The sequence below is a fragment of the Heteronotia binoei genome, chromosome 3 (genome assembly GCF_032191835.1).
Source record: "Heteronotia binoei isolate CCM8104 ecotype False Entrance Well chromosome 3, APGP_CSIRO_Hbin_v1, whole genome shotgun sequence".
NCBI lineage: Eukaryota > Metazoa > Chordata > Lepidosauria > Squamata > Gekkonidae > Heteronotia > Heteronotia binoei.
This window is the reverse complement of record NC_083225.1, coordinates 43,150,069-43,169,912: the sequence shown is the minus strand read 5'-3', so window position 1 is coordinate 43,169,912 and position 19,844 is coordinate 43,150,069.

Here is a 19,844-nt window from a genome sequence, read left to right as displayed (position 1 = left end):
CTTTCACACTTGCTAAATAATGCAGTTTCAATCCACTTCTGTGGATTTTGGCATTCTACACAGTAAAATCCAGTTCAAAGTGCACTGAAAGTGGATTGGAAGTGTGTTATTTAGTGTGTGCAAAAGTGCTCAGTAGTGTGACAGTTATTTGAAATTGTGAAAAGCAAGGAGACCAAATAAAACTGCAAGATCTTCTGTCAGTGATTAAACAAAAACATAAGATTTCCCACCCACCCCAAGATATTGGGGGGAGTATAGCAGGGGTGGCCAACGGTAGCTCTCCAGATGTTTTTGCCTACAATGGCTGGGGCTGATGGGAGTTGTAGGCAAAAAACATCTGGAGAGTTACCGTTGGCCACCCCTGGAATATAGCATCTAGTTTTAAAAAATGCTTTCTAGAACACAAATTGTGGGAGCATCACATGAACTAGCAATCAAAGTAAATTAATGCTGTACTGTGGAGAGAATACTCTAATATTACGAGCCAGTTATTGTAATATCTGGAAGTCCCCCAGGATTTCTTTTCTGCAATCATGCTCATCCATTCATTTGTAGCTAAACAAGATAAAATATCCCTTGCAATATTAAAATCATGTGGAAAGCTGTAACATGTCTTTGGAAGTGGTTCAGGAAAAAATTTAGTGCGAGTCACTCCGAATGCTTTCTCTGAAAATTTATTTGCACCTTGCTGCATTTGTTAGATAACCATGACAGATAAAAGCAGACTCATATGCCCAGCTGCAGCCTTGGCAATTTGGTTTTAAAAGCCCAACATGGTACCCCTGCATCTACGGCACTTTCTTTGAGTTTATTTGTTTTGGTTCCGCAACAAATCTTTGATTAATATGCCAAGTAAGCCCCTCTAAGAAGTGCATTCTGGGTAACTATGCCCGTAAAGAACCATTAAAAATGTAAAGTAACAGTGATTTAAGAGATAAGGAGCTAATAGAAGTCATTAAATAAGGGAAGAGGATACGGCCGCGGACCGTGAAGATGTAACTTCCACAGCTCTCAGAAAAACAGTTTACTGCATGAGGCCAGCAAAATAAATCAGTGGATGCTACATGGAGGAAAGACACAAAGCTTCTTCATATACTGAATAAACTACTCCTTAAGCTGCTTACATAGAAAGCAGGTACTCACTTGGGCAGGGAATGTCAGCTAGAGGTGAATCCAATTTGTTCAAGCGTTAGCAAAGTAACTGGCAATTTCTTGCCCTGCACTTTCTCAAAGCGTTTGTGAATCTCTTAGCTTCACCCCGGGATTAAAAAGAAACCACATATCCAGGAGAGGCATTAAGTCAGGATCCAAATTCTGATGCAATCATGTTGACCTGAGAACCAAATACCTATTGAACCCAATTATTAAGGCCTTCACTTGTGCTGGCCTGAAATATTTAGTATCGGATCAGACCCAAGAGACAAAGGATGAGACACAAGACTCCCTGTGAAGCTATTCAGAAGTATCAACCGGCCCAAAACACAGAAGCAAGGCAGTCTGCAATCTGGCACAAATGGCAGGGCACATATTCCAGCTGTAGTGAAAATATACACCCAGGCTACAAATTAGCTTCCATGCTATGTTATCTTGAAAGCGCAGTTCCATCTGAGAAACCTTGAAGGGCTACTTGCTTCCTTATGAACCTGCCCAACTTGTTGTAGTTATTTTGAGCCTTTGCTCTGTGCACCTTCAGTATAGATGGGTGGTTACAGGAGTTTACCTAGGTTGGTCAGCTGCCTGGTGGGGCCCACAGATCTTTTGGAATTACAAATCATCTCCAGACCACAAAGATCCATTCCCCTGAAGAAAATGGCTGCCTTGGAGGGTGGACTCTATGGCATTACACCACAATGAGGTCTCTCCTCTCCCCAAACCCTCCCCAAATCCAAACCCTGCCCTCACATAAATCTCCAGGAATTTTCCAACCCAACGTTGAAAAACCCAACCCTTACCTGTGGTGGTGCTTCAGTTATGGAACACCTGAGTACATCCATTCAGTTGGTGCCAAACCTGTTAAGCTAAATATGTATTGACTGATTCAGGCAGATTGACAATGTATTACCAACGCCTCAAAGATTCTCTTCACTGGCTTTTATGACTATTCATTTCTGTCATCCATCTATCTCATTATCTGTATTTTACTGATACTAATCATTTTGCTGCTCAACAATTTTAGTTTTCTGTTGGTCAGTTGCTACTTTTTATGCTGTTATATTTTAAAACTTCTTACTATGGCTATTGCTAAGAGCTTATTGCCAAATAATTTTTACCTTATTTGTGCTATATTTGTTTGCTGCTATCATATTGCTGTTGTTACTGTGGTTAATAGTCCTTCAATGCTGATAATATGAATGAATGTTTGGATATATTGCAATTGTTCTGTGTAAGTCATGTTAAGAGCCTTCTGTCTGAGATGGCAGAGCAGAAATAACTAAAATACATTAATAATAAATGGGTAAAAAGTCATTCATGAGTGAAACCATTTTCAGTATTCGGAATATCCAAAAATTAATCCTATTTTGAGGGTGTGGGATGGGTTTATGTTTCTCAAACTGCATCAGACCTAATACCGAGCCCTAGGACTAAGAGTTCTCACCCTGCCCCCCCCCCCGAACAGCTTAGTATCATCGACAGACTTAGCCACTTCAGTGCTTACTCTCAACTTCTAATCATTAATGAACAAGTTAAAAAGCATCCGTACCCCACTGCTTACCATTTTCCACTGTGAAAACTCCCCATTTATGCTCAGTCTCTGTTTCCTGTTAATTAACCAGTGTTTAAGGCACAAATGGACTTGTCCTCTTATCCCATGGCTGCTGAGTTTACTTAGGAGCCTTTGAGGAGAAACTTTATTAAAAGTTTTATGGAAGTCTAAGTAAAAAGCATCTACTGGGTCACTCTTGTCCACATGTTTCTTCATCTCCTCAAAGAACTCTAACTTTTTAGTGAAACAAGGCCCTCCCTTACAGAATCTATGCTGATCCTTCCTCAATAGCTTTTGTTCATCAATGTGCCTACTAATTCTATCTTTAATATCGAATTCCACCAAATTACCAGGTATTGATGTTAGACTGACTGGGGTGTAATTTCCCTGATATCCTCTGAAGCCTTTGCTAAAGATGGAAGTTACATTAGCTCCCTTCCAGTCCATTCAGAACTCAAGGCTGGCGTGACCAAGACAGCGAGGTAGGCAGCTGCCTATAGTGCCATCTAGTGGCAGGGGTCGCTCTTGCATGCCTACCTTGCCCAGCTGACAAAAGGGGGAGCCACAGCATCTGCCCAGCCCTTCCAGGCGGGGCATGCTCCTCCAAGCAGCCCTGCCCCCAGCAGCAGCTGCTCCTGAGCCAGGCCCAGTAAGGAAGGGTTGTAGCAGCTGCCCAACTCTTCCTGATGTGAGTGGCAGGGCAGTGCGGCAGCGGGTTCACTTCTCCATGTGGCCCTGCCCCTGGCAGAAGCTGCTCTTGAGTCAAGCTAGCAAGGGGGAACTGCAGCAGCCACCTGGCCCTTCCTGACGGGGTGGTGTGGTTGCATGACACCAGGGGCACCCTCGGCTTGGGCCCACTGCTACCACACTCAGCCTCGCTGGCTCCAGCCACCCTAGGTGCATGCTGAGGTAAGTTCCTGCATGGGGGTGGGGAGGCCTGCAGCCTAGGGCACTGAAAATCCTGGCACTGTGCCTGGATGTATGCCATCTGAGCCTGGTGATTTTTCAGTGAAATTTGATCAAATGCATGCCATATTTGCCCTTTCCAGGCATTACAATACATTCTACATGTACTTAGGGTTGCCAATCCCCAGGTGGGGGCAGGGGATCCCCTGGTTTGGAGGCCCTCCCCCCGCTTCAGGGTCATCAGAAAGTGGGGGGAGGGGAGGGAAATATCTGCTAGGAACTTTATTATTCCCTATGGAGATATATTCCCATAGGAAATAATGGAGAATGGATCCATGGGTATCTGGGGCTCTTGGGGGGCTGTTTTTTTAGTTAGAGGCTGCAAATTTGCAACGTAGCATCTGGTGCCTCTCCCCAAAATACCCTCCATGTTTCAAAAAGATTGGACCAAGAGGTCCAATTCTATGAGCCCCAAAATAAGGTGCCCCTATCCTTCATTATTTCCTATGGAAGGAAGGCATTTAAAAGGTGTTCAGTCCCTTGAAATGTGATGGCCAGAACTCCCTTTGGAGTTCAATTGTGCTTGTCACAACCTTGCTCCTGGCTCCATCCCCAAAGTCCCCAGATATTTTTTGAATTGGACTTGGCAACCCTACATGTACTAGAAGCACGTACTATCCACAATTCTCCCAGAATGCATGGCCATCATATTATGTGAATGGGGCAATATGTGTATTTACCATGAGTATATCGTCACAGTGAACCCTGAAAAATCCAGTGATCAGTTCATGCACACCATAGCTGTATATGCAAGATAAATATACATATTGTCCCTGTTCGCACAGACATGGCAACCATAAGTTTCAGAAGGATCTATACACAGTTGATAGGTACCTGATGGTAATGTTTGAAAAGGGCTTCTGTCTCCCCTAAGAGTGCTGGATTCTAATCCCATATCTGTAGTGCCAAGGTATGCTTTATTCACATGTGGGGGCAGGGGGAAATAAACTTCACATGCTCATAGGTTTGAAGTAGAGATTAAGAAAATAACACAAGAAGTTCTTGGCACTGAAAATAGGTTGATTTCCAACTGAAATTAAACTTTGCTGTTTCAACATTTAAGGCAGGAGGGAAAGCCACACTGCAGGAAACACAATAAACAATCATTTGTTTAGAGTTAATGTTTGTCAGAGGGGATGACACGACTGCTACATCCAAGACACTATAAGGCAAAACCTAGACTTTAAAACTGCTACTCTGTATGTTTTCAATGCTACAATACAAAGCACCATCTAAAATCTAGCCTGACAAGTTTCCAACAAACAGCAATTTAAAAAAAAAAAAAATAGGCCAGTCATCCACACTGTTGAAATAAGGTGCTTGTCTAAGGAAAATGCTGACATTGCCTCAGCCACAGTGAAAAGCAATGTCATAATTGTTGTTAGGGGGAGAGACCTTCCTAAAGGAGACCAAATGGTGCAATCATTAATTTCCCTGCCTGACGCAACTCAGCATCTGAGGCCAAAAGTCATACCCACCTGAGGGATAAATGTAGAGCATACTGAGATGCAATGCTGTGCGGGAACAGCGCAGGAAGAACCTATAATGCAGTAGCATAGTGACCTTGAACCAGTAAATGGGAGGGGGTAATATCTATTTAGATTAAGCTTCTATAGAGAAATCTTTATTACTACCCTAAGCACTCCACAAAAATTAGACCTATTTAGCTGTTGACTGCTGGAGATTTTGCCATTTGGGTTTGTTACGGGAATTGCTTGATGAGGATGCTTTACATATTGATAGCCAATTTACAAGCTATTTTCATAAAGTTCAGTACAGGAAAAATAACTGGGAGGGAAATTTCTCAGATCTTAACAGCATTCGTCAGTTGATCAGACCAATGCAATTAAATAGTGCTTCAAGACAGAAAGTTTTTTTTTCCCCTAGTGAATGGCTCACAGCTGTGCATCCCACAAAGTCCCTACTAAGTACTACTAGTCCAAACAACATGACAGAGGGTGTTTTTACATTCAGCAGGATCCAGTTCAGTAGCGATTTCTTGTGGTACTCCGTGAGAAGCTGCAGGTGCATATCCAGAGCTGCCACCAACTCATTGTCTGAGTATCACCACACAGCCACATCGATATAATTTTGAATCTTGCCTTGTCCCCTGTATCCCCATATCTCATAGACAGCAGGCACAAATCTGAGCCCTCGACAATTTATTTTATTTTTACATTATTTATAGACTGCCTTGAAACTCAGTAAATTACATAAAATAAATTAATGTAAATTAATGCAATCACTTAAAAAAGGTAAAGGTTGTCCCCTGTGCAAGCTTTCGCAACATTTTCACTGTAGGCTTTTTACACTGTAGACTTTTTCACTGTAGACTTTTTACATTGCCTTCCCCAGTCATCTACACTTTCCCCACAGCAAGCTGTGGGGGATGGAAGGCTGAGTCAACCATGAGCTGGGTACCTGAACCCAGCTTCCGCTGGGATCAAACTCAGGTTACGAGCAGAGCTTAGGACTGCAGTACTACAGCTTTAACACTCTGCGCCACAGGGCAATCACTAGGATATCTCTAACAGAAGCAATAGAAGCAAGATACTGGATTTCTATCCCACCCTATACTCTGAACCTCAGAGTCTCAGAGCGGTCACAACCTCCTTTACCTTCCCCCCCCCCCACAACAGACTCCCTGTGAGGTAGGTGGGGCTGAGAGATTTCACAGAAGCTGCCCTTTCAAGCACAATTCCTAGAGCTATGGCTGACCCTAGGCCATTTCAGCAGCTGCAAGTGGAGGAGTGGGGAATCAAACTTGGTTCTCCCAGATAAGAGTCCAGGCACTTAACCACAACACCAAACTGGCTCTCAATAAGCAATGTAATAGTACTAGGTATTGCAGATTTTGGAACAGAGTTGTTGTAAAGTAATATATCTACTATGGCTAACAGCTGGGATGTGCACCATGGCTAAGTTTGTCCCAATCATGAAAACAGCAGAAACAGGCCACAACAGAAAAAGTAGGGGTTTCTATATACTTAAGGACCTCCTCAGACTTAAAAAAAAAAAAAACCATGACTTTTTAATTAAACAACAATAATCCCCCAATAAAAACTGAAGATGCCTGCCTTCCAGAAACAATGAGCAGAACATTTGCCTCTATCTCATGCACGCATACTGCCTTTTACAGGGTGGAAAGAAATGTCACCCGAGTTGGAAACGACTGGTGCTTGCACAGGTAATCACCTTTACTTTTTAGGTACATTTTCTGCACCTTCCTTCAGAGAGCCCTTAGCTGGCATGCAGCTGCAGCTCCAAAACAAGAAACAGATTGGCAAGCAAATAGGACCCTCTTCTGTTCACATATTATAGAATCAAAACAACCCTCAGCACAATGGCTAGTGGAAAGTGGAACCAACATTGCAGAACAATGCTACTCTTCATTGGAAACATCTGCCAACTGAAGACATCCCTGTCAGTTAGACTCCGCTGAATCGCTTACCTTGTGTCATGCAACTATGAAAAGGCAGCAAAACACCAGAACAATTGTCATTTCTGAAGATTTCCTCAGATTACTTACTGTCGCTATTTTTAACAACTGAATTACTTATGCTAAATAATTCATAGACAGGATTGGATTCAGAGTGAGTTTCTTTCTAAATGTACATCCCTAACATGGTGTAGGATGCAGTGTTCCCAGTCAATGGGATATCTGTCGGGTGATGCCTTTTGTAATGTTTACTTATTGCTGATAAGCTTACACTGGAGAGCCTGGGGTTCAATTTCCACTTCAAAGCCACCATTTATGTTCTGATTTAAGAGGAAGCAGTTAAAATTCCAATTTTTGTGTGTTTTACAAATGATGATATTGGATTTATATCTCGCCCTCCACTCCGAATCTCAGAGTCTCAGACCAGCTCCCTCACAACAGACAACCTGTGAGGTGGGTGGGGCTGAGAGGACTCTCACAGCAGCTGCCCTTTCAAGGACAACCTCTGCCAGAGCTATGGCTAACCCAAGGCCATGCCAGCGGGTGCAAGTGGAGGAGTGGGGAATCAAACCCGGTTCTCCCAGATAAGAGTCCGTGCACTTAACCACTACACCAAACTTGCAAAGTCCAATGTACCACAAATACATAGTCTCAGTAATCAAAACATGTAGCACTGCAATTATGAAGGGTGCTTAGTTTATTAGCCTCTCCTTTTTTAGCCATGGATAGCAAGCAGGAAGGAAATGCATCCCTACTCGGAAGCATTTGGAAAGCAAAAGGGTGTGATTTAAGCATAAAAGAAAGCAGAACTCCCCTTTGCGATGGCTCCCAAACTCATGGTTGTCTCATAATACAAGGATAAAGGGAGAACATTTGAATCAGGATCAACCAATGAATAAAAGGGGTGAGCACTCAGCCCTTCCCTCATCTGCTGATTCTCCCCTCATGACCCTTCCTTCCAGGCCATCCCCCTTCCTCCAGTTGTTTCCGCTTCAGCCCCCAAGCCTGATTTGAGAGTGGAAATTAATGCCTGGCAATGTCCTGGGCAAAAGGTTGCAAGGGGAAATCAACATGTGGAGAAACATAGAGCCCACTCACTGGTCCTCTCTTGCAAATTCCTGTTCCTGAATGAGCATGACGGCAGCAAAAGTGGGAAACCATGACTGACAATATAACATGCAGGTTCAGTTGGTATTGGATTATAACATATCATATGGATTATAACATAGCAGGAAAGGCCTGTGGCAAATCTTGGAACGTTTAGGATGTCCCCCAAGGTTCCTCAGCATGATCATCCAGCTACATGAAGACCAGCGAGGCCAAGTCAGATACTGCAACGACCTCTCGGAGCCCATCCCAATAGGCAGAGGTGTAAAGCAAGGCTGCATTCTCACACCAACTCTCTTTACGATCTTCTTTAGCATGATGCTTCAAAGAGCCGCAGTAGATCTCGATGATGACGATGGTGTCTACATCCGCTATCGCACTGATGACAGCCTGTTCAACCTGAGGTGACTAAAGGCTCACTCCAAGACAATGGAAAAACTTATCCGAGAGCTACTGTTTGCTGATGATGCTGCACTCGTCTCCCACTCGGTATCAGCTCTGCAGCATATGACGTCCTGCTTTGCAGAGGCTGCCAAGCTATTCGGCCTAGAAGTTAGTCTGAAGAAGACAGAAGTTCTCCACCAGCCTGCACCCCAAAAAGATTATCACCCTTCCTGCATCACTGTGGGTGAATCAGTTCTGAAGACAGTCCAGCAGTTCAGCTACCTGGGGTGCATCATCTCCTCGGATGCCAAGATCGACAAGGAGATTGACAACAGGCTGGCAAAGGCAAACCGTGCATTTGGCCGACTGCACAAAAGTGTGTGGAGCAACAAGCATCTGAAAAAAGGCACAAAGATCAATGTTTACAAAGCGGTTGTGATGACAACCCTCATCTACGGCTCCGAATCGTGGGTTTTATACCGTCATCACCTGCGACTCCTTGAGCGCTTTCATCAGCGCTGCCTTCGCACCATCCTCAACATCCACTGGAGTGACTTTGTGACCAACACTGAAGTCCTCAAGAGGGCGGAGGTTACAAGCATCGAGGCACTGCTGTTGAAGACACAGCTGCGCTGGGCAGGCCATATTTCTAGGATGGAAAACCACTGCCTTCCCAAGATTGCTCTGTATGGCGAACTTTCCACCGGCCATCGAAATAGAGGGGCACCAAAGAAGAGGTACAAGGACTCCTTGAAGAAATCCCTTGGCACCTGTCACATCAACCATCACCAGTGGTCTGACCTAGCCTCAGATTGCAAAGCATGGAGGCACACCATCCACCAGGCTGTCTCTTCCTTTGAGAACGCACGCATAGCTGGTCTTGAGGACAAAAGGAGATTGAGGAAGAATCGCACTGCTACAGCACCAACCCCAAATCAGACTTTTCCCTGCAGCCACTGTGGCCAGATCTGCCTGTCCCGCATTGGTCTTGTCAGCCACCAGCGAGCCTGCAGCAGACGTGGACTACTGCACCCTTCTTAAATCTTCGTTCGCGAAGTCAAGCCGAGAGAGAGATAACATATCATGCAAAGGTGACCTTCTGCTATTAAATTTTAATATGACCTTGGGCAAGACCATAAAAGTTCTGCATCTGTACTGTAATGTGGCAGTACTACCAGCCTACCAAACAGGACTGTTAAAATGGCCAATGAAATAAAGGTTGTTAAGTTACACATACACTTAACAACCCAATCCTATACATGATATCTTGGCAGTCCCAATAATTAGTTGGAGTCTAAGTCTAAGCTGTTAAGGCAGAAGACCCATGGAATGGTAGAACTTCCCCCCCTTCCAAAAAAAAAAAAAGGAATCCCAAATGGCCCCAAAGAAAACAAATTTTCCACAGACCAAGTACTGGCTGCTTAGTACTTACGAATAATACACACTTTTTAATTTTTGCATATCACTCTTGTTATTTTTATAAAAGCAAATTGCAATTAAGCAAAAGGAGCCAACCTAGCCCTTCATTCCAAAGAACATGCTGACATTTTCAGAGGAAACAAAAACATTAACTACTCAGGGTAACTACAGTATCTTCTGCAGCACAAATTTGCTATGAGCAAGCGCCTGTACTAAAACTCAGAAAATTAGGTTATAAGGGGGAAAGAAGGTTTCAGGGCTTGCCTATCATCTTAATAGTATATGCCCTGAAAGGCCAATGGAGGCCAAGATCATTCTGATTATATCTATTTTCTCTATAAAGACACCACAAAATATATCACATAATTCAGCAGGTATCTGATGAACAGGAAAAGAAACTGACGTACAGAACCAAGAGGGTTTTTTTAACAAAAAGTTCAGAAGGATTTAGAGGAACAATTTGACCATGAAGCAATATTATAAAAATCCTGAAATTGAGTACCAAAGGTCAGTAACAAAATGAAACCTAATGCCAGAGAAAAATAGGAAACTGATTTCTGAGCATTCAGCTTCATTGCAAAATGGAAAAGGGTGTTTTAAGTCATTGTTTTCTCTCTCTTTTTTCCTTAAAAAAATGCTTGAGATAATTTAGCTAAAACAATTTTCTTTCCAGTCCTCTCAATACCTCCATGAAAAGAGTGGCAATTAAAACAAACATTTCTGCATCAAAAGTTTCAGGGAGAAAATGAATGTTATTACACTAAATACAGAGCAAAGTGCATCATCGTCTGCAAATAAGATTTAGTCATTACTAGAAACTGCAGAATGTAAGAAATAATCTGGTAAATCAGCAGCTTCCAGACTACTGCTCTCACACTTATGTAATCATCTGAACAAAGACATTTGAAAACCAAGTACTCCAAGCTGACTGATGAAGGTTCTTACGTACATGGCAGCTGGAGCTTGGACACTCAAGTACTCATGGTAACTGTGATATAGTTAGGTTGACAGTAAGGCTACTAGGTCTCCCATGATCAGGGCTTTTTTTTTTTTGAGCAGGAATGCACAGGAACACAGTTCCAGCTGGCTTGGCATCAGGGGTGTGGCCTAATATGCAAATGAGTTCCTGCTAGGCTTTTCCTACAAAATAAACCCTCCCCATTACAACAGGCAACTTCCCACTGGCAGCCCCTGATCCCCCGCTGCTGCTTGGTCGGGTGGTTGTGGAGAAATGGGAGGGGGCAGATTGCCATCACTCTGATATTCAGCTCTTAAGAGCAATCGAAGCAGGGCTTTTTTTGAGCAGAAATGCACAGAAACATAGTTCTGGCTGGCTTGGCATCAGGAGGTGTGGCCTAATATGCAAACAAATTCCTGCTGGGCTTTTTCTACAAAAAAAGCCCTACGTGGAAAAGTAGTAACATCATGGGGTGTGGTCTAAGATGGAAATGAGTTCCTGCTGGGTCTGAATGCTCATGTTGAGAGTACGGAAAGTCCCAAAAAGTCCTGAATGCTCATGTTGAGAGTACGGAAAGAGTAACTGCAAGGAACATTCAGATCTATCTATCTGTCATCTATCCATCCACCCATCCTTATATCTCCTGTTCCCTCCAATGTGAACCCAAAGTAGCTTACAACATTGTTCTCACTTCCTCCATTTTCTCCTCACAACCACCACCCTGTGGGACAGATTAGGCTGACACAGAGAGGGACTGGCCCAAGTTCACCCAGCTAGTTTTCAGGACAGCATCTGAATCCAGGCCACCAGATCCTAGCCTAAACATCTCATCACACCACGATGATGACTCCAATATAGAACACAGGCATGAGGTGATTTCAATAAGGATTCACTTCTTAGTTTAAGCCATGGCTATCATCCCCTATAATCCGGGCTAACAAAGCTGCAGTATTTTAAACCCATTTTTGTGCAATGAGGCCACAAACCAGGCACAGCCTGTAACCAGCTAAAACTGGAGCTGTTTCCTGATCATGCACAGCAGAGGCATGCTAGGTATCTGATTAATGGCTTTTTAAGAGAACAGTTTTTATCCCATAGCTCAAAAGGAACATTTATTGCTGTGCGACAAAATCTTTAAACAAGATGCTGATACCAATTCAGTTTTACTGTCATAAATGTGATGCTATAATAATCCCGTATAATTACAATAAACAGCAATTAAAAAACAAAACCCTCAGAGCATTCCAGAGTTGCAGTTTTCCTTTCTGTGTCAGCAAAGTTTCCTTTTATAGAGCCATGTGCCCTGGTGAGCAGTAGTATATTAATCAGGGGAACCATCCATTGCTACACCTGGTATCCTTGAAGCAGTTATTACAGAAGCAGAAAACAATAATAAATAGAACCTAGAGTGGAAGGATAGGCTGCAGGGACAAAGGGAAGGGAAAGAATGTTACAATAAAAGCTATTACTTTGCAATATATTTCTTAATTCAGCTGTATGAATATGCATGAGAAAGTATTCTTCACCTGTGACCAAAACTACTCCCTGGGAGGAAAATGACAGCTAATTATAATTCATAAGACTGATAATTTCCCTATATCTAATTTCCAGATGTTAGTCTGACAAGCCAGACAGCCATAACAAAAAGGGTAAAAAGAGAATTCATCTGCACCTGCTCGTAGCAAAACATTATAGAGGTCAATTTGAAAAAAGAAAGAAAGAAAAAGTCATAATTCCCAAGTGTTAATTTCAAAATTCTTGATTTTTTTTTTTTACATTGACATTTGGCTCCAACAGAGTGTCCAAGGACAACTTTTTGTAAAAAAAAAGCTTTACATTTCTTCCCCACAAACTCACACAAGCACATACGCACACACAACAGAAAACAAAGATAATTAATGCCATTTTACACAGTGTGTCAGCAGCGTTAAAGTCTAATGCAGAATAAATAGTTGAGGCAAGTTAATCAGATGCTAAAATGATTGGGTAATTTATTATTGCCAAAGCTGGACATTGCTACCGAAAGAGGAAATAAAGAGCTGGGGTGGGGAGATACGTGGAGATAATTATTTTCAATCAGATCTACTTTCAAGGTCAGATGTTTCATACCCAGCCATTATTTTACTCTCTGCTCCTTTTGGCAAGCATTTCACCAGCTCATCCATAAATAATTAAAGGTAGAAACAACTGCTGTGTCAGCCTAACCTTTAGAGGTAACCTAAGATATCCAAGACTCCCAAATATCACTTCTAATTTTTAAATACAGCTATGAGTATGATTGCATTGTGGGTCCACACATTCTCAAGAGGAAGACCATTTCCTGCCACATGTAGGACCAAATATCAGAACCAATCTTAGATATTCACAAGCCTTAGATATTTTCATAGGTCACTAATGTCACACATACTTTGCATGAAGAAGGTTTCAACTTCATTATCTGGCATCTTCCGTTCACAAGGTTCTTTAAAGCCATGGCCATGTGCCTGAGAAGTTCTCAGCAGAGATGCTCCACTGCACATTTATTTATTTATTTGGCTTCTGTTCTGATATAAAACATGTTTCTTGGCCATGAAGACTTCTTTATAACATTTCCATAAGACTGGAGGCCCAACAAAGGCCAACAAATGCCTGAGACTTTGGAGAGATCCTATCAATCAGCTACTGAGCAAAATGGACTAATTGTGTGACTCATATATTCAACATACTAAAATTGCTGGTGCTCACTCAAAAAGCTAAAACTCATGAGTTAGGGCATTATATCTTATGTTTCAGTGGCCTGTTATTCTCTGTGGCAGAAAGTGCCATCAAGTCACAGCCAATTTATGGCCACCCCACAGGCAAGAACCTAACAGGTTGTTTGCCATTGACTGCATCTGTGTAGCAACTCTTGACTTCGTTGAAGGTCTCCCATTCAAACACTAACTGAGGCTAAGCTTGTTTAGCAGCTGGGATCTAATGAGATCAGGCTATCCTGGGCCACCCAGGTTGGATATGTGCTCCTATAACAAATCTAATATTTGTTACATTATTGGACAAAGAAGATACAGGTTCAGAGTCAAGGTTAAGCATCAGACTTCTTATTCTTGTGCATATGAGGTACAGTTGTGGCAATATTATGGAATTCAATAATCCCATAAGGTTTCTATTGTTAAAGACTGAACAAAACTTGCCTTTTGCTTATAAGATTGCCCCCAGTATAAGAACACCAAAAGAAACTCACCTAATGAATTTTATACCTGAAGAAGAAATGCTGTTTTCCTCTTAAACCTTTGTGCATCACTTCCCTTATCTCTATTGTCCCAGTCCTTATTAAAATGCCTAAATGAAGTACAGAAGATAACCCCCCCCCCATTTTTTTGCAGGTCAAATATATCAACTAACTTATCAAATCAGCTGTGTTAATGCATGAACAGAACATAGATTCTTTGTTTCAGAGACCCTGAGAACAGTGAGCGAAAGAATACAGTAAGCCATAAACTGTTGGGAGTGACTCAACATTTCTGGACATTAGCAGGGAGGGGTGCACGCTACATAACTCTGTGTATACGTGTTATCTCTTTGAATAGGATGCCTTTTCTTTGTCTTAACCTGGGAGCTGCCCTCTGATCCCTCCTCTCTCTCCCTTTGTCCTCTCACACTCCTCACATGGCTTCCATAGAGTCACATGTCTCTGCAGGTCTCTCCTATAGAAACAATGCCCTCATACTCCCACATACATGCCAGACAAGCTAGCCATTTGTGCTAGGGAATGTACTCTTTAGATTAGGCTTCTTTCTCCTTTTTTGACTGCAACCTGAATGTGGAAGACGAAAAGAAAAAGAAAAGGAAAAGAAAAGAAAAGAAAAGAAAAGAAGAAAAAGAAGAAAAAGAGAAGAGGAGAAGAGGAGGAAGAAGAAGAAGAAGAAGAAGAGGAGGAAGAAGAAGAAGAGGAGGAAGAAGAAGAAGAAGAGGAGGAGGAGGAGGAGGAGAAGAAGAGGAGGAGGAGGAGGAGGAGGAAGAAGAAGAAGAAAAAGAAGAGGAAGAGGAAGAGGAGGAGGAGGAAGAAGAGGAAGAAGAAGAAGAAGAGGAAGAGGAAGAGGAGGAGGATGATGATGATGATGATGATGATGATGATGATGATGATGATGATGATGATGATAGCTTTTATTTCTATCCCGCCCTCCCCGCCTAGGCGTCTCAGGGCGGCTAACAACAGCTCATATGTTAACATAAATAATAAAACTTTGGATTTAACAATTAAAATTAAACATATAAAAACCAGTTAGTTAAATTAAAATACATAATTTAAGTTACACTATATGTATATATATATCTGGCAGCGATAAGACTGTTCTGGCGCTGGTTCTGCCAGTTTAGATAATATTATAGATGGCGGTTCTTTATACCAGGCAACTCAGCAGTCGATATCATTATAGGCTTGTCTAAAAAGGGCGGTCTTGCAGGCCCTGCGGAACTGGTCAAGGTTCCGCAGGGCCCGCACTTCCTCCGGAAGCTGGTTCCACAGTGCAGGTGCCGCAACTGAAAAGGCCCGTGCTCTGGTGTTTTGAAGTTTGACCTCTCTCGGTCCAGGGATGGTCATTTTGTTTTTACCCACTGACCTCAGTGCCCTCTGGGGTTCATATGGGGAGAGACGGTCCCTAGGTAGGCTGGTCCTCGGCCATATAGGGCTTTAAAGGTGATAATCAACACTTTGTACTGGACTCGGTAGGTAATTGGCAGCCAGTGCAGTCCGCGCAGCCCCGGCCGTATGTGCTCCCATTTCGAGAGCCCCAATAGTAGCCTGGCCGACGCGTTCTGCACCAGCTGCAGCTTCCGGGTCCGGCACAGAGGTAGCCCCAAGTAGAGGGCATTACAGTAGTCCAATCTTGAGGTGACGGTTGCATGGATCACTGTTGCGAGGTCGCGGCGTTCCAGGAAGGGGGCCAACTGCCTTGCCCGCTTCAGATGGAAGAATGCTGACTTGGCAGTGGCTGCTATCTGGGCCTCCATTGATAATGAAGGCTCCAGTAAAACACCCAGACTTTTTACCTGGCGCGCTGGTTCCAATGGTGCGCCGTCGAAAGTTGGGAGAACTATTTCCCCTCCCAGGGCGCCGCGACCCACACAAAGGACCTCTGTCTTCGCTGGATTCAGTTTCAACCCACTCAATCTGAGCCACGTCGCTACAGCCTGCAAGGCCCGATCCAGGTTCCCTGGGGCGGAGCCAGGCCGGCCATCCATTAGTAGATAGAGCTGGGTGTCATCTGCATATTGATGGCAGCCCAGCCCAAACCTCCGGACAATCTGGGCAAGGGGGCGTATATAAATGTTAAACAGCATTGGGGAAAGAACTGCTCCCTGAGGCACCCCACAGTCAAGTGTGCGCCTCTGATGATGATGATGATGATGATGATGATGATGATGATGATGATGATGATGATGATGATGATGATGATGATGATGATGATGATGATGTTGGATTTATATCCCGCCCTCCACTCCGAAGAGTCTCAGAGCGGCTCACTATCCCCTTTACCTTCCTCTCCCACAACAGACACCCTGTGGGGTGGGTGGGGCTGGAGAGGGCTCTCACAGCAGCTGCCCTTTCAAGGACAACCTCTGCTAGAGCTATGGCTGACCCAAGGCCATGCTAGCAGGTGCAAGTGGAGGAGTGGGGAATCAAACCCGGTTCTCCCAGATAAGAGTCCGCACACTTAACCACTACACCAAACAACTGAATCACTTGAATAAATGTAAGTTTACCTTTTTTTGTTTTCTTGCAATATACTTCTTGGGAGATTTATTTACACCACTCCGTATCAAGCTTCTATGACTGGCCCAAACTCTGGTATATTAACCAAAAAATAATTCTCTATTGTGTGACCTGCATGTGGCTCATTCACACATAATCAGTCACCATTAGTTGTTTTAGACATCAACTCATCAACATGCATACATGGATCAACCCAAGGTGACTGTGTGTATGTAAAATAGCCATCACTGACAGCACCACAGATACAAAGTGGGCAGCCACTAACTCTGGGTTCCCTCCAACGACCATGTTGCCTAATGTCTAAGTAGAGATTAACTTACTTGGAAGGCAGACCAGCTGCTCCCCACATCCATCCACTGGACCCAAATATAACATCTCCACAAGGCTTCAGTGTTCACTTCAAACACATTTCCTTTCAAGGTCAACAGTTCCTTCAGTTACCCACATATGCAAACCACTCCTTAGTTGTTGCATGCTCTGTTACCAAGGATTCTTACCTCTGGCCACTTCAGGCCCCAGAGTAGAAGGCAGGATGGAAAATGTTAACAGGTATTGATCCACGGTGATTCATCATGTGATTTCTGACAAGATAATAGCTATTCTCTTGTGAGGTGAATGCCGCTGAGATGAATTTCCATGACAATAAGAGAACATACGACAAGATAAGAACATAAGAGAAGCCATGTTGGATCAGGCCAATGGCCCATCCAGTTCAACACTCTGTGTCACACAGTGGCCAAGAAAACCAGGTGCCATCAGGAGGTCCATCAGTGGGGCCAGGACACTAGAAGCCCTCCCACTGTTGCTCCCCCAAGCACCAAGAATACAGTGCATTTCCAAACAGCAATATTGTTAATTTTTAAGTGAATACGCTATAGCTTCCAATGTGAGGCTATGTGTGTTTATATATATCATGCTTTGTCTTCCCAATGGACACTCAAAGTACCTTACAATACTGTTCTCTTTCCCTCCACTTTTGTGCTCACAGCAACCACACTGTGAAGTGAGGATTAGGTTGACAGAATGTGACAGTCCAGTCCCAAAGTCTCCATCGTTGGTGTTGTCCTCTTCCCCTGCTTTCTCCAAGGTCACCCAGACAGTTTCCATGACAGAATGGATATTTGAATCCAGATCTCCCTGAGTTTAGCTCTCAAACCACTGCATTACATTGTGTGTAATATTGTCTGTTGCACCAAATGATTATCTGTGATTTTTTTTAAAAAAAAAAAGAAAGAAAGAAAAGGAAGTTTTACAACAGAATAGTTCTAATCAGTCCTTTTTTGTGGTTCTTGCATATTTTTTTTTAAAAAAAACAGATGTTCAGTTGCTATCGAGGAGAGAGTCTCAAGTGTACATCTGGCAAAGGTGGGTGTCTTTTTTTCTGCCAGAAAATTAATTTGCCAGCTCTGTGCTCACCCAAGCTCAACAAGATCTGACACTGGGAAATTCTCAAGTATTTATAGCAACAGCTTTCAATAGGACTCTGGCAAATCTTAAATAAGAACACACACACCCAATTTCCATATTTTGGATACCTATGGGTCCTTCCTCCCTGATGTCAACACTTAAATATCACACAAAACCAAGATATTTTTATACTATAGTTTAACAGATGGATTCAGCCAGCAAGATTCATCTCCGCCAGATGGCTGACCCTTATTTACTGATTAAAGCTGAACAAGAATAACAGAATTACTTTATTATAACACATGGATTAAAACACACCAACATATTTCTCTTGGGAAGTGAATTTAATAAAATGGGAATCTTTTCCCATACTGTTTTAATTGTAAAAAGAAAATCACTACATGGAGCCTTAATTTTCAACCTGGCTATTCAGTGGACAAAATGAAATTGTGGCTTTACACTCCATCAATCCAACATTAGGGCCTAATGCAGATGTTAACTAAGAATGAGAGGCCTGGAATGCCGAGGGCATTATCCATCTAACTTCCTGCTCTTCTTACAAGGATTCAGTCTGGAGAATAGGAGGTTGAGGGGGGATACATTCCTAAAGTATTTGAAAAGGTGTCACTTAGATGAGAACATGGAGCTGCTCCTGGTGGCAGCAGAGGATAGGACTCGCTATAGCGAGTTCAAATTATGGGTGGAAAGATAACGGCTGGATATTAGGGGATTTTTTTAAAGGAGTATTTTAGCGGTGGAATCAGCTGCCTGGGTAGGTAGTGAGCTCTCCTTCACAGCCAGTCTTCAAGCAGCAGCTAGATGAACACTTATCAGGGATGTTTTTGGCTGATCCTGCATTGAGCAGGGGATAAGACTAGGTGGTTTGTATGGCCCCTTCCAACTCTATGATCCCTGGATGGTATGTGTGGTTTTCCCTTCTTCCATGAGAGAGAGAGTGGCAAAATGTCACCCAGGGAGCATTTCAGAACTGCATGCCCAGTTTAGGGATTCCACATTTGAGCTCAAAAGCTAACCTAGGTTCATTTTAATCAGAGTTTAAGTAATTCAGCAACCAAACCAGGAAAGGAGAGGCAACAGTGATTTCACAGCCTGTTCCTAATCCCTAAAGGCTGATTAAAGTAATAACCACACTGGACTCTGTACAATATCAACAAACAGCTCTTTCAAAAGAGACACTAATAATTTCACTTTCACTTTTATTCAAAACCTGCAAACGTGATTAATGAACCATGTAACCCAGGACACCGGTATTTTTAATTCAAGTGATTGTGCCTAGAAAGATGGTTATTTAAATTTGAATAATTGTGCATGCTTCTCTTGCTATGAACAGAAAAAAGCCTGAAGATGCGTGTTATCCATTTCCAACTAGCATTATTTAGCAAAGGAAACTATACCATTGGTGCTTCTCCGCCTCCACCATGATTTAGAAAATAAGATATTTCTGAGTGCAATAAAAATTAATATCTCTGAACACCTAATGCAGGTCAGCATGATGAATTAAGAAAGCAACATTAAAAACTCACGTAACAGTCTCTAATTCTGAGCTCCTTAGATTCATAACTACAATTAATATATCCTGAAAGTTCAGTTCTTTCATTTGACATTTGAAAGAACAGACTGAAAGTGTGTGCTTGACATGGAGTCAACTGTCACAATATGCACAATGATAAACCATTTACAGTATATG